At 37.0% G+C, this 13,425-nt stretch overlaps 2 non-coding genes across 2 annotated transcripts; one reads left to right on the top strand and one right to left on the bottom strand.

Moving 5' to 3' along the window:
* The first annotated feature begins 214 nt into the window (after window positions 1-214).
* Window positions 215-287, top strand: TRNAK-CUU (transfer RNA lysine (anticodon CUU)). The gene has a single exon. It is a non-coding gene; the product is annotated as a tRNA-Lys (tRNA).
* Window positions 288-890: 603 nt separating this feature from the next.
* Window positions 891-962, bottom strand: TRNAH-GUG (transfer RNA histidin (anticodon GUG)). The gene has a single exon. It is a non-coding gene; the product is annotated as a tRNA-His (tRNA).
* Between the last annotated feature and the right edge of the window lie 12,463 nt (window positions 963-13,425).

Consider the following 13,425-nt stretch of genomic DNA (forward strand, 5'->3'; position numbering starts at 1 on the left):
TTAAACTACAGAAACTTTTATTCGAGAAGGAACACTGGCTATGGGGCTGATCAGACTTGTGGCTGTTGGGATTCGAGTCCAGGAATTGTCACCACGCGTACATTTATATTTTAGTACAACGTGGAATTCTCACCACATGTGCATTTATATGTTTAATTAAATGTAAATTATAATCAACAAAATATTTATCATGTATATTAAGGGTTATTGATAGGCCCGTCTAGCTCAGTTGGTAGAGCGCAAGGCTCTTAACCTTGTGGTCGTGGGTTCGAGCCCCACGGTGTGCGATATTTTGTATTTTCGCATAATGACGTGTAAGATTCAAGTTTTCCCTAAGATACCAAACCAGGCAAGGGTTTGGTCGTCCGTTCCAGCTGTGGGGATGTCTGGTCGCCTTATTATTTTGCAGAATACAGAACATAAAATACAACATAACCATTTTTATTTGGCTATTTGTTATGATCTATTTTTCCTGGATCAACTCTGATGCTCAGATTTGTATTGGTCATGATCTATTTGATCAAACTAGACAGAGATTCGAACCAAAGAGATCGAAAGTGAGGCAATTTAACTGTTTCTACCCTGTTATCTTTCTATCATATTTTTCGAGTACATCTGTATTCTGAGTCAGAAAAGCTTCAGGAATCTTCCGAAAAGAAATAGGCCGCTCAACTCAATTATACGGCCAGTGTATATTTTTCGAGTACATCTGTATTCTGAGTCAGAAAAGTTTCAGGAATCTTCCGAAAAGAAATAGGCCGCTCAACTCAATTATACGGGCAGTGTATACAGGCACTGTGTTTGTTAGATAAAAACATCTCAATATGCACTGTGTTTGTTAGATAAAAACATCTCAATATGCACCTTTGTTAGATAAAAACATCTCAATATGTGGCTGCTGGGATTCGAGCCCAGGTCTCCACGGCCACAACGTGGAATTCTCACCACTAAACTACAGCCACGCGATGAATTTAACGGTAGGTTATCAATATCCAAATTTTATATGAATCTTGGCTATATTTTTGGAGAACGCAAAGCTCTTACCTTCTGGTCGTGGGTTCGAACCCTGCTGTGGGCGTCGCGTCGTGTTCAGTTATCGGATTTCTAATATCTAAAATCCCTATAGAGGGCGTCTTCTTCGCTTATTGGGTTTCTGATATCTAAACGAGGAAATCGTTGGTTGGATCTCCACGGTTGATTTGTTATTCTCATCCAAGATCCCTCTATTTTTTATAACATAGAAACACCATCAGGCATTTCAGGAAACCACAAATTAAGCATTCACAGACTTCTTTCTGTTCCACAAAATACAAAACGAGGAAACAACCAAGTCGAGGGTTCGAACCTCACGGTGGGCCGGTTTTGTCGACTATTTGGATTTCTTATTCTCTTCCAAGACACTTGTTTTTATCACAAAAATACAAAACAATATTGTACCATTGAAGATTAGGAGAGTCGACAAAAAGGCCTATAATATACTTTATTGGATGGAAGTTTCTGAATAACAGTGTGTATTCGTGCTCTTTGCTTTTTAACGATGACTCTTATTTTTATGTTTTCGCGCTCTTTGTTTTTTAAGGATGAGGGCTGTATTTAACTAGACATAGCAGTGAATCAAGAATAAAAAAAGAATAAAAAAGATGTAACATATGGCATATCCTAGGCACTAGATCTAGATCTAAGAGGTGTAGGAGGATGAGGTTCACACTGCAAATGGCTTTCCAAATATGCCAATTGTGCATTAAGCCTTTCCAAATAATATTGATGGTTTTAACTTTCGCTGGGATTGCTTAATATCTTCCAATGATTGCTTAATATCTTCCAATGACGCAAATATATTGTATCTCTCTTTTTGTTTTTCCTTTAAGACATTAGCAAACAAAGTTTTCACTTGCCAATGCAGAAGGATGGAATTGAAATACTATTTCCTTCTTCTCATGGTAGTAACAGGATTAGGAACCTAGTGAGAGACATCTACAAAGATTTAAGTGTCTGAAAAAGCTTGATGATCCATATACGCCTGAGACTCCAGATTGTGAATTTCATTTCGAGTTTCAAGGGGAACAACTAAGTAAAATATATCTCCTACTTCTTAAGCTTGTTGTTAGGCTCAGTTCCGGCCTTAAGGACCTCGTTCACCCCCTCCCCTCTGGTTGTGCATATGCTGTCTTGGCATATCACACTTAGGGGTCTCTTTACCAAGTGCCTTACAAGATAGGGCAATAGCAAAATAATTAAAAGAATTGTAGCCTAAGCAACGCTAGCAAAAGAGTTGAATAACAGAAAAGCCAAAGCACAATTCCAAACCCAGATAAATTCCAACCAATAGAGTATATATCCCATTGTAAGCCCCTTGTAGAGATAAAGTTCTAGATGTCAACCAACCCAGAAGGTACCGAGACAATCCAAGACACTTAACCACCATGGTCAAGCGAATTCTTAGCCTTAAGATTAATATAGCACATAAGAGAAGACTGGGGTGGTGTCATTATTAGGACATTGACAACATTAATAGGGAGAAATAACAGACAAACAAACCATAGCTTCAAGCCTCCACAATTAGACCAAACTAGAACAAAAGTACTACCACATCCAAGACTATACAACTTAATGTCGTGACGGTAAGTAGAAACGAGAATAGGTACTAGAATTACCCATCTAAGAATGGTCACTAAGACAGCTTGGAGAAAGGCCTAGAGAAATGAAACATGCAACCACCTTCCACTAGACCGAGGACCCTTTCCTTACCACCAACCCACCATGTCTATTATCCCAACATTATACGTCCTCTCCCAACTCCTGATGCTCCACTTTCTCAGCTCCAAATTACTACCTCCATGAAGTGTAATTGTCTCACTAGTAACAACATGTCCACCTTCGCAATTCCTAGTAGAATCCAAGGTATAATTTTCTACCTCTAGAGCCGCATCAAGGGGAGTGTTCTTAAGTAAATTTTGTATTCATTTCCGAATGCAAATATCCTAAGCTATGGATTTTTTGTTGTCACTCACCTGAGCGTAAGCCAAAAAGGAGGTAATTAGCTTTGTTGTGGTAGCGGGGATGAGATCGTGACTTGATAATTCTAGAGAAACATTCCCCTCCCCTCTCCCTCCCCCCTCCCATATACAAAAAAAGTTCTGTGTGAACCCATAGTTCCTTCCTTCTCTACCATATGAGTTGCAAGCCCAAGCCTTTCATATCCAAATACTGATCCATCAATATCCTAAAGGTTTGCATGCATATGCATATGAGAGATGTTGAGACACAGAATTAACATTCTTTTGCACCTATTTTCGCTATCTTTTCTTACCCTTTTGACTATAAAAGTCATATTGTCACTTCATCAACCACTATTGACTAAAGTATGTTTCCTTATGAAATCCGTATTGTCTAGTTTTGCTTGTAATTTGGCATAATAATTATTTGCTTTAGGCTATTTTATTAATGAATTGACAAAAGGTTATTTCAGGTTGTGTGGCTTATTGAGATGTTGTTACAAGACAATATCTCCACAGTTTTTCCTCACTAGATGGAACCAAATACTCTACTAATGTCATTAATACACACCAAGTTTATTTTGGATACTTTGTTCTTCTATGATTAGCAATAAAGACTGACTTGAAAAGATACACGATCAGAGTTAGTCTAACCATTGAAAGGAGGAATTTATGAACAATGCAACTGACTTAGTTGAAACATTTAGGATTTCCAAATGAAAAATCATTGTAATAAATAAAAGTTTTTACGTATCTGTTTCAATTAAGACAATTTGTTATAAGGAAATTTTTGTGTAATTTTAATTTGGATCATATGAGAATCAAGAGATTCTCACGATGATCATGTTTTTCGAAAATAGGAATGTAATATAATATGAAATTATAAAAATATGTACTCTCTGCTCGTGATGCATGCATTGATAGAGATTAGAGGAGGGAGTAGTCCAACATTGTAATCCTATACTATAACTTGCAATAATGCAAATATTTACAATTCATGGCTCAATATCTCTTTCCTCATTAACTTGTGTGCTATGTAATTTACCAGTCCTTGCTAAGGAGAAAGGGCCCTCCTTAGTAAGGATCACTGGATGGAGAGGTAGTGTAGCAATGTATTTATTCTCTCCCAGTTATGATTTATGCAGTTTGACTTATTGTTACTATTACAAATCTTGTTCATGCATTAATAGTTGCAAGATTGTAACCTGTATCATTGTGCAACAACATAGATCTTGGACTAGTCCCTTCTTAAGTGTGATGGTTATTTGATTTCTATTACAATTCTTTGGTTTGTTTATTTAATTGAATGTGTGCTTCAACAATTTTTGAGTGTTGAGGGGTTTCTAGGAGTGTTGTTTCTTTTCAACTAAGACTAATAGTGTGACATAGTGTGATTGATTATGCAATACATGTTTCTTTCCTTTATGAAGAGTGAGAAAGGTTTGGAGTGTAACAATAAGTGTGATGGAATGATGAGAGTTTACAATGATTTTTTGGTTAGCGTTAGTTTTCATTTGTTCCTGCATATACTTTTCACAATAGCCTTGAAACAAATTCCTACTTGGTTTGACAATTTGTGTGTGAGTTAGATTAGTTGTTATGAATTAAAAGGACAATTGATCCACCCAATAGGAGGTATGCCATGTTTCACCCTTTTAATTATGCTTTGAGGCGGTGGGGTAGCGGGCTTGCCTCCCTTCACCTCATTCTGCCAAATCATCCACCCCCATCAGGGAGAATTATAAATAATTATTAGGTCGAAGGTGGGGTTTTAATTTTCACATAATATTCTAGAATATTTATAGTATTATATCCATAATAAAGGTTTATATTTATCTTCAACTTAGTTATGTCATTTTTTCCCTTTAATTAAATTGATTAATTAAAAAAATTGTCATATGTATTATGAACAAGTGTCATATGAAGTGAGTTATGGTTTTTGGGCATGTGGTATTGATAAGCTATATTATTGGCCCATGGTGTTATAAAAAAATCTATTTACAAATTAACAATTTCCCAGGTAAAGTGGGGGAAATCTCCATGAACAAGAATTTTGTTCTGTGTTTTATTCGTGTATACATGTGTGTGTGTTTAACTTATGTATTATTTCTTTTTTATAATTAGTAATAATAATCTAATACAAATATATTATTTAGTTAGTTTTTATGATTTTCTTCATTTTAGAAATTTGAGATGTACTATGAATTAAATGGTTTTATCTTATTATGGATTGAAGCTTATCAGGCTTACCAACCATTTTATTTATATGGTTGTGTTAGTTATTCATTTACATTTTTAAACAAAATGAATAACATTTTCATTATAATAGCTAGTTGCATGGCCAAAACCATTTACAGAATTATGTAATTTCAAAGCCTTCACTATATCAATATAACCACAACATGGTTTTCTTGCCTTTGCGGGCTTTTTGGACTACAATTTTACATTAGTATCTTCCATAGATTCTACAAAACTGTCACAAAAAAAGTGAATATTTGTAGTACATAAAAACATAAGAAAGTTAAAAAAACCCAGAGGGCCCGGGTTATGTTGTAGTTACCATATTCCCTTCAATGTTGCGAAACATTCCTTCACTCCACCAACCTCGGTTATCTACTTGTTGTCTCTTATCTTTGTATTATCTAATCTTTAATTTGAGATCAACGAATGACTCAGCATCCCCATTGGCTTGCAACTTCAGAATTAGCAATTGAACCTCCAAACTTGTAAATGTTTTGTCCATTCTTAGTTGCAACCATTCACAACATTTCTCCAATAGATGGATCCTAACTTCCTTCTCCTTGTCCAGCATATCCAACCTTTTTTATGATATTTCAACCATTCTCATTAATAACTTAAACAAAATTTCCAATAACTGCTTCCAATACTCCATGTATTTCTTGGCATGCTTCCTCTCTTTCCATGCTCATCTTGCAAAACCATAGCGAAAGCCATGGGGGAGTAGAAAAAGATGAGGTTTTTTGGTTTCCCATGGTAATTTTGTTAGGCTGAGTTTTTCCCTAGAGTTAGGGTTTTCCCAATGTGAATAAATACTATTTAATGTGTTTGATGTGCTTGTTGTTGGTTGTTTAATATTTCTTGTAGTAATTATTTTATTGTCACTCAGGTAAAAAGTATACATTAACAAACTCAATGGTCTCAATGTTTATGCCACATCGTTTTTTAGTGAGGCTTTCACATGTATATCATTTTGGCCAAAATGGCCAAAACCTAATAGTTAGCAACACAACCAAAGGATGGATCACATGGGGCCCATTCCAGGCTACTAGGAACTAGGAGTTTGAAACAATTATAAAGCATTACAACATGTGCTTGGCCCAGGTAACAAAGACATTTCTGTGAAGCAACATAACTAACAATTGGCACATTCTATGGTACCAGCGCATTAGGCATTTGGGGAGTACGAATAACACTCGAGGGTGCATAAAACATTCAGGGATGTGCATAATTATCTAGGTGGGTCCCTAATGGCCCAAAAATCAAAATACTTTAATCACTGCGAAATTAGGACCAGATCAAAGATCTTGTCATAAGGAATCTACTGGGGCAGACTATGCCTCAATCCAACCTCGTATGCAAAGTTACACTCAGTCAAAGTTTTGGTCAAACTTGGAAAAAGATAGGATTTAGCAGAGCTCTAGATAAATTTGATCATCACTAAATTTGGTAGTCTAGCCAAATTCACAGACAAATTTAGCAGAATTGCTATAAAAATAATGAAGGTTTTAACTAGAGTTAAATTTGGCAAAGCTGCCAAATATGGAGACAACTGATCCATGTGGATCTTTTCAGTTGAACTGTAATTGAGTCTAGTCATGTTGTAAACCAAGATGATTATGTCTAGTCATGTTTTCAGACCAGGATGGTCATGTCCAGGAAAACTCTAATGACAGATGGATAGCAGTTGATCCCGAAAATCCTAAAAATGAAGTATCTCAGATCGATCTGAAATAGGCATCAGGTTGTAGAGCTCGTCGAGATGAATCCAATGACGCAAACAACACACAAAACATAGTCTATATGTAGACATATGAGCAATTAAAGTTTTTGGGACTGAGTGCAAAGGTGGTCAAAGTGGGTACTACAAAGGTGACGTGGCACCATACAAACATGACACATGGTAGCTTCTGATGAAGACATGTGGCATCCATACAATGACGTTTCAGATGACGATGTTAGCATGATGTCAACAAGGGCTGATGTAGACCAGTTGGAAGGAGACATGTGGCATGATGATGTCAACATGATGTCAAAAGATTATGAGTTGTTAGATGACGTGGCATTGATGTGGTAAGTACAGTTGGAGGTACGGCAAATGACGTAGCGTTGACATGGCATGTAAAGATGGCAATATAGTAGATGACGTGGCGTTGACATGGCAGGTAAAGATGGCAATATAGTAGATGACGTGGCGTTGACATGGCAGGTACATTTGGTAGTATGACGTATGATAGAGTAGTGATGTCAGCAAGTTGACTGGATTGGGTTTACGAATCAGAGTTGGACATGTAGCAGTACAATGATTCACTGGGCAGTGATGTCAGCATGATGACTAAGCAATACAGATGGCACATGGGCCAATGCCGTGAGTACACTTGGCACGTTCAGATGGTGACACTTAGGGGTTCGTGGTTAATAGAGACTAGACCAATCCAGCGGTGCCACGTGGCCCAATCACAGGGTGCCACATGGTCTAATCAAGAAAGGCCATGTGGCCTTGTTTTATGGGTCAAAATTTTGGATTAGAGGTTCAACAGATTTGAACTCCTGACCTGCTAGCAATGAAACATATGACTTACCACTAGACTGTGGGAAGTTCTTATTGTATGCTGGTAATTTTTTTAATTTGAAATGTATTGGTGCCAAGTTTGGAGGAATAGATATGGTGGGAGGCCGCCATATCTGACGGCTCCACCATATCCTATATATCTAATAGCGGAAGTCAATTTATAGTGGCGACAATTATGATTTAGCAGTCAGAGCGGTTGTTTGGGGCCATGGTTATATTAACTGTTGGTTTATATATATGCCACAGGTTATGTATAAGGTTTGGGTGCAGTGGTCACGTTGCATGCGACGGACCCCAACCTAAAATTAAAATATTTACCATATATTTTGTCAAACCAACTGCCGAAACATCACAACAAATCACAACATTTGTGGATCGAACCTCCAACTGGAAACTATATAAATCAAGCACGCGACCACTGGACCAGATAGGTCCTTTCTTTATAGTGGTTAAGGCTCAAGTCCTTTTATATTTTTAGCAGAGATTGTTTTTGGATTTTTGAATCCATATGAAGGTCTTTTGTAGTTCTTTTCAGTGTGATTTTGAGAAAGACGACGATGGCACTTCTTTTGGGAAGTAGTCAAATTTATGCTTTTGATCTCGGAATGAGTATGAGGACGTGTTGCCACATTTAGTGAGAGAGTCCTTTTTTTTGGCGCCATAATTTATTTGTACAAAGGAGATAGATTATGAGTGAGAGTTCTTTAAAGCAGAACGTTTCTTGAAGGGAAACAATGCCACTCTAACATAAGAATTACTTGACGAGACAAAGAATTTTATGTACTCATTTTGCAGCCGAGATCAATAAAGTGAACTAGCCATTGGAGCAGGGCACAAGGGTGAACTCCATTATCACATGGTTGTTCATTTTTGTCATTTTGAGTTTCAAATGTTTTTGTTTCATCTTTAAGTTCATTTGAAACTTAACCATGCATATTTGAAGACCCAAATTTTATACTTGCAAAAAATATAGCGATTCATTTTCAGATAAAATTTTTGTATTAGAGCCTACATTGCTTAAGTATTGCAGGTTGATTTTGCAATGGGCGAAAGCATGAAGAAAATTCGGTTGCAAGAGTTGGAAGAGTTTAACTAGCATTATCGATAGGAGAATGCTGAATTGTGACAAATGGTGCGGGAGTTGAAAAAAGATAAACAAATATTGCAAGAAAGGATCCAAGCCATGAAAAAAATTCGAAAGAGGGGAAGTCCCTTAGACAAAAATTAAACTATTGTTGAAGATAATGAAGTTTACCCATTTCATCAATAGTCAGATGAAGAAATTTCATATCCATCTACTACTCTAAAAGATCAATCAGTGAAAGGAGAAATTGATACTTCTTCCTCACCACCTGAGGATATCTCTTATGTATTGTTATCCCAGAATATTGATTCAAAAATGGAGAAAGAAGACGCTTCAAGTGATGTTGAGATTGGAGCATTCGAAAAACATACCAAAGGAATTGGTATTAAATTGATGAGAAAAATGGGCTATCATCAAGGACCAAGGTCAAGGCCTTGATAAGCATGGCCAAGGTAGATTTCGGCCAATGTTAGTCTAGGAGAGACCCCAATATGAAGGATTGGGATTTGATCAACCAGTGTGTGACTATTGTGGAAAGAAAAGTCACATTACATATTGTTGTTGGTCATTGCATCTTGAACAAATGTTGAAGAAGATGCAAGATCATAAAGGAAAGAAATCAAGTCATTCCAGTAGTGACTCAGAAGGTGAGTCATCTTCTTATCAAAATTTTGTCATGGAGGTCAATAAAGACACGTATCCATGCAATTTATATGGAAGTAATACCCATTGTGTAGATGAATGATGGAAGAAAAAAGTCTATAGTAAAAAGGTCCATGCAACAAGGAGTATTCCGCGAAAGGGTGATGCAACACTATGAGTGAAGAGAAGTTTGGGTAAGACTTTAGTACACTCATAGGAAGACTCAGTACAATCAAGACAAAGCTTAGGGAGATCGAGCAAGAAGATTATGACTAATGCAAACTCAGGACAAAAAATTTGTTCATAGTGTAAACTGAGAGGAGATTTAGAGATTGCATGTCCGATGTTACCATGAGAATCGACAACAACAAAATTACGATGAGAGGAAGCAAAAGAAGCTGGAAAGGAAGATTATAAGTCTTCATCAAGCAAATACAACTTGCTTGCTTTGAAATGGGAAGATTTCATACCTTATGTTTGATTGTCATCGAGTCTGTAATAAAGTGTTTTGTTAGATGGAAGTCACATCAGTAAGTCTAGTTGAGTCTATAATAGGGTCCAGATTGTTAAATTATCTAGTGATTGATGTAATAAATCTTTGGTGGACCAAAAATATTTTAGTAGGGAGGCATGATCCAGGTGGATATTGTCAGTTGAACTACAATTGAGTCTAGTCATATTATAAACCAAGATGGTTATGTCTAATAAGGTTTTGAGACCAAGATGGTCATGTCTAAGCAAATTCTAATGTCAGGTGGATAGTAGTTGATCCCAAAATCCTAAAAAGAAAGTATCTCAGATTGACATGAAACGACATCAGGTTGTAGAGCTCGTCGAGATGAATCCAACGATGCAAACGACATGCAAAACAAAGTCCGTATGCAGAAGATGTGAGCAGTAAAAGTTTTGGGACCGAGTACAAAGGAGGTCAAAGTGGTTCCTACAAAGATGACGTGGCATTTTAGAAGGGACACATGACAGATTTTAGTGAAGACATGTGACATCCATTTAATGATGTGTTAGATGATGATTTCAGCATGACGTCAGCAGGGGCCAATGTGGACGAGTTGTAAGGTGACACATGGCATGATGATGTTAGGATGAAATCAACATATGTCGAGTTTTCAATGATGTGGTGCTGATGTGGCAAGTACAGTTGGTGGTAAAACATATGACGTAGCACTGGCAGGTACAACTAGAAGTATGGTGGATGATGTGACGTTGACATGGTAGGTATAGTTGGTAGTACGACATATGACAGAGAAATGACGTTAACAAGTTGACTAGACTGGGTTGACCAATCAGAGTTGGACTGTTATGAAACCAGCTCAAGAAAAGATAGTAAAGATAGATCAACGCCTTAGAATTCAGCCTCTTCGAGGGGCCAACCTCCTTTAGATTACATAAATGAATAGTTCTTGGATGATTCAAATGACAAAACCTCCTTTCTATATATAGGAGTCTAAGGAGTCACAATATAATCCATCCGACCTAACAATAATAATATAAAGCCACAAAAATAACAATAGAGGGATTCTATGGGGCACAGAAATAACAATATGGGGGTAATAGGGGCACAACAATATAAATAAGGGGTATAACTATAATAGTAATGGGGTAATCACTAGTATTATAGGGACCCAACATGCCCCTCTCCTTCAAAAAAGTGTTGTCCTCAACACTTGAGTAGTTCTGGATACTTCTGCATAAAATTCTCATCCTCCCATGTAGAATCTTCAGCGGATAAGTTCTTCCACTTGATAAGATACTCTGAAATTGATCGATTTCATAGCTGTCAAGTTCTTGTTTCTATGACTGCTTCCGGTTCCAATATAATTTTTCCTTCCTTGTCAAGTTATGACAATATTGTTTGAATTGGGAGCTTGTCGCCTATAACCTTCTTTAAACATGAAACATGGAAAACTGGGTGCAATCAAGAAGCTGCAGGAAGCTCCAATTTGTATGCCATAGTACCAATCTTTTGCAACACCTTGTACGGACCATAATACTTTGGTGATAATTTATTATCCTTCTTAGCTTACTTTAGGGACATTTGCTTATATGGTTGTAGCCGTAGGAATACCCAATCACCTACATCAAAACTTCTTTCACTCCGATGTTGATCTGCCTATTGTTTCATTCTATTTTGTGCCAACACGAGGTTATCCTTTAAGAGTTGGAGGACTTGTTGTTGATGTTCGATGTGATGTTCCACTGCCTGAACCTTAGAATTTTCTCTTAAATATGATGTGATGGATGGTGGTTGATACCCATAAAGTGCCATAAATGGGGTCATTTTTGTTGTTGTATGGAAGGAAGTGTTATACCACCATTCAGCCAGAGGCAACCATTTGACCCATTGTGTCTGTTTATTAGATACAAAGCAACGAAGATATCCTTCCAAACATTTGTTTACTATCTCAGTTTGCGCATCAGATTGAGGATGATAAGATGAGCTATGAGCTAACTGAGTACCAAGACAAGAAAATAATTCTGTCCAAAAATTTCTAGTGAAAATGGGATCTCTGTCACTTACAATAATCTTTGGGTTTCCATGTAGCTTTTGAATTGTTTCCATAAATGCAGTAGAAATTGTACTGGCTTTAAATGGATGTGATAATGCAAAAAAGTGTGCATACTTGGTAAGTCTGTCAACTACCACCATGATGACACTCTTTCCCTCAGACTTGGGTAAACCTGTGATAAAATCCATTGAAACCTCCTCCCAACGTTGGCTTGGAATGGATAAAGGTTGTAATAGACCTGTTGTCTTAATTGTTTCAACTTTATTTTGTTGGCAAACCAAACATTCCGCCACAAACTTTTGAATATCTGATTTAAGGCCATCCCAAAAAAATTCCTTCTTAACCCTGTGGTAATTTTTTAAAAATCCTGAGTGCCCTCCTAAGGGAGAAGTGTGCAATTCCATAAGAATCTTTTGTTTTAGCTAGGAATTCTTACAGAGGTATAAGCGATCTTTGTACCATAACGAATCATTTTGCTAGCTAAATGTATCAGACGTACTGGAATCTTGTTGTAGCTTTTGAATAAGTGCCCACACTTCTTCGTCATTCTTCCATTCCTCCCTTGATTCGTTTATCCAATTTGGTTGGATAATAGAAATGGCACACAACAATTCTTCCACATCCTCATCCTTTCTTGAGAGTGCATCTGCCACCAAATTTTGCTTCCCTTTTTTGTAGATGATTTCAAAGTCATAACCCAACATCTTTGTGACCCACTTTTGTTGCTCTTTAGAGGATAATATTTGTTCTAAAAAGTATGTAAGGCTATCATGATCCGTTTTTACCTTGAAGTGTCTTCCCATTAGGTAGGGTCGTCATTTCTTAAGTGCATGGAGTATTGCCAACATTTCCTTCTCATAAATAGCTTTGCTTAAAAACTTTCCCTTGATTGGACGACTTTCAAAAGCAATGGGTCTTTCATCTTGCATTAGAACAACACCAATTCCATTTTCTGAAGCATCACATTCCACAATAAAGGTTTTTGTGAAGTCCGGTGTAGCTAAGACCGGTGCTTGGCACATTGCCTCTTTAAGATGTTCAAAGGCCTTTGTTGCTTCCAAAGTCCATGAAAATGCATCTTTCTTCAATAATGTTGTTAGAGGTGCTGCTATTCTCCCATAATTCTTAACAAACTTGCGATAATACCCTGTCAACCCAAGAAATCCTCGCAGATGCTTTATGGATGTGGGGATTTTCCATTCCTTAATGACTTTAATTTTGCTAGGGTATACCTTAACTCCTTCATGAGATACAATATGACCCAAATATTCCACCTCCTGGACTCCAAAGAAACATTTGGATCTTTTTGCATATAATTGTTTCTCCTCCAATAGTTGTAGCACCTTGTCAACATGTTCAACATGATCC

The sequence above is a fragment of the Pinus tabuliformis genome, chromosome 7 (genome assembly GCF_031772625.1).
Source record: "Pinus tabuliformis cultivar Carrire ecotype Pingquan chromosome 7, CPIR1, whole genome shotgun sequence".
In the NCBI taxonomy this organism is placed as follows: Eukaryota; Viridiplantae; Streptophyta; class Pinopsida; order Pinales; family Pinaceae; genus Pinus; species Pinus tabuliformis.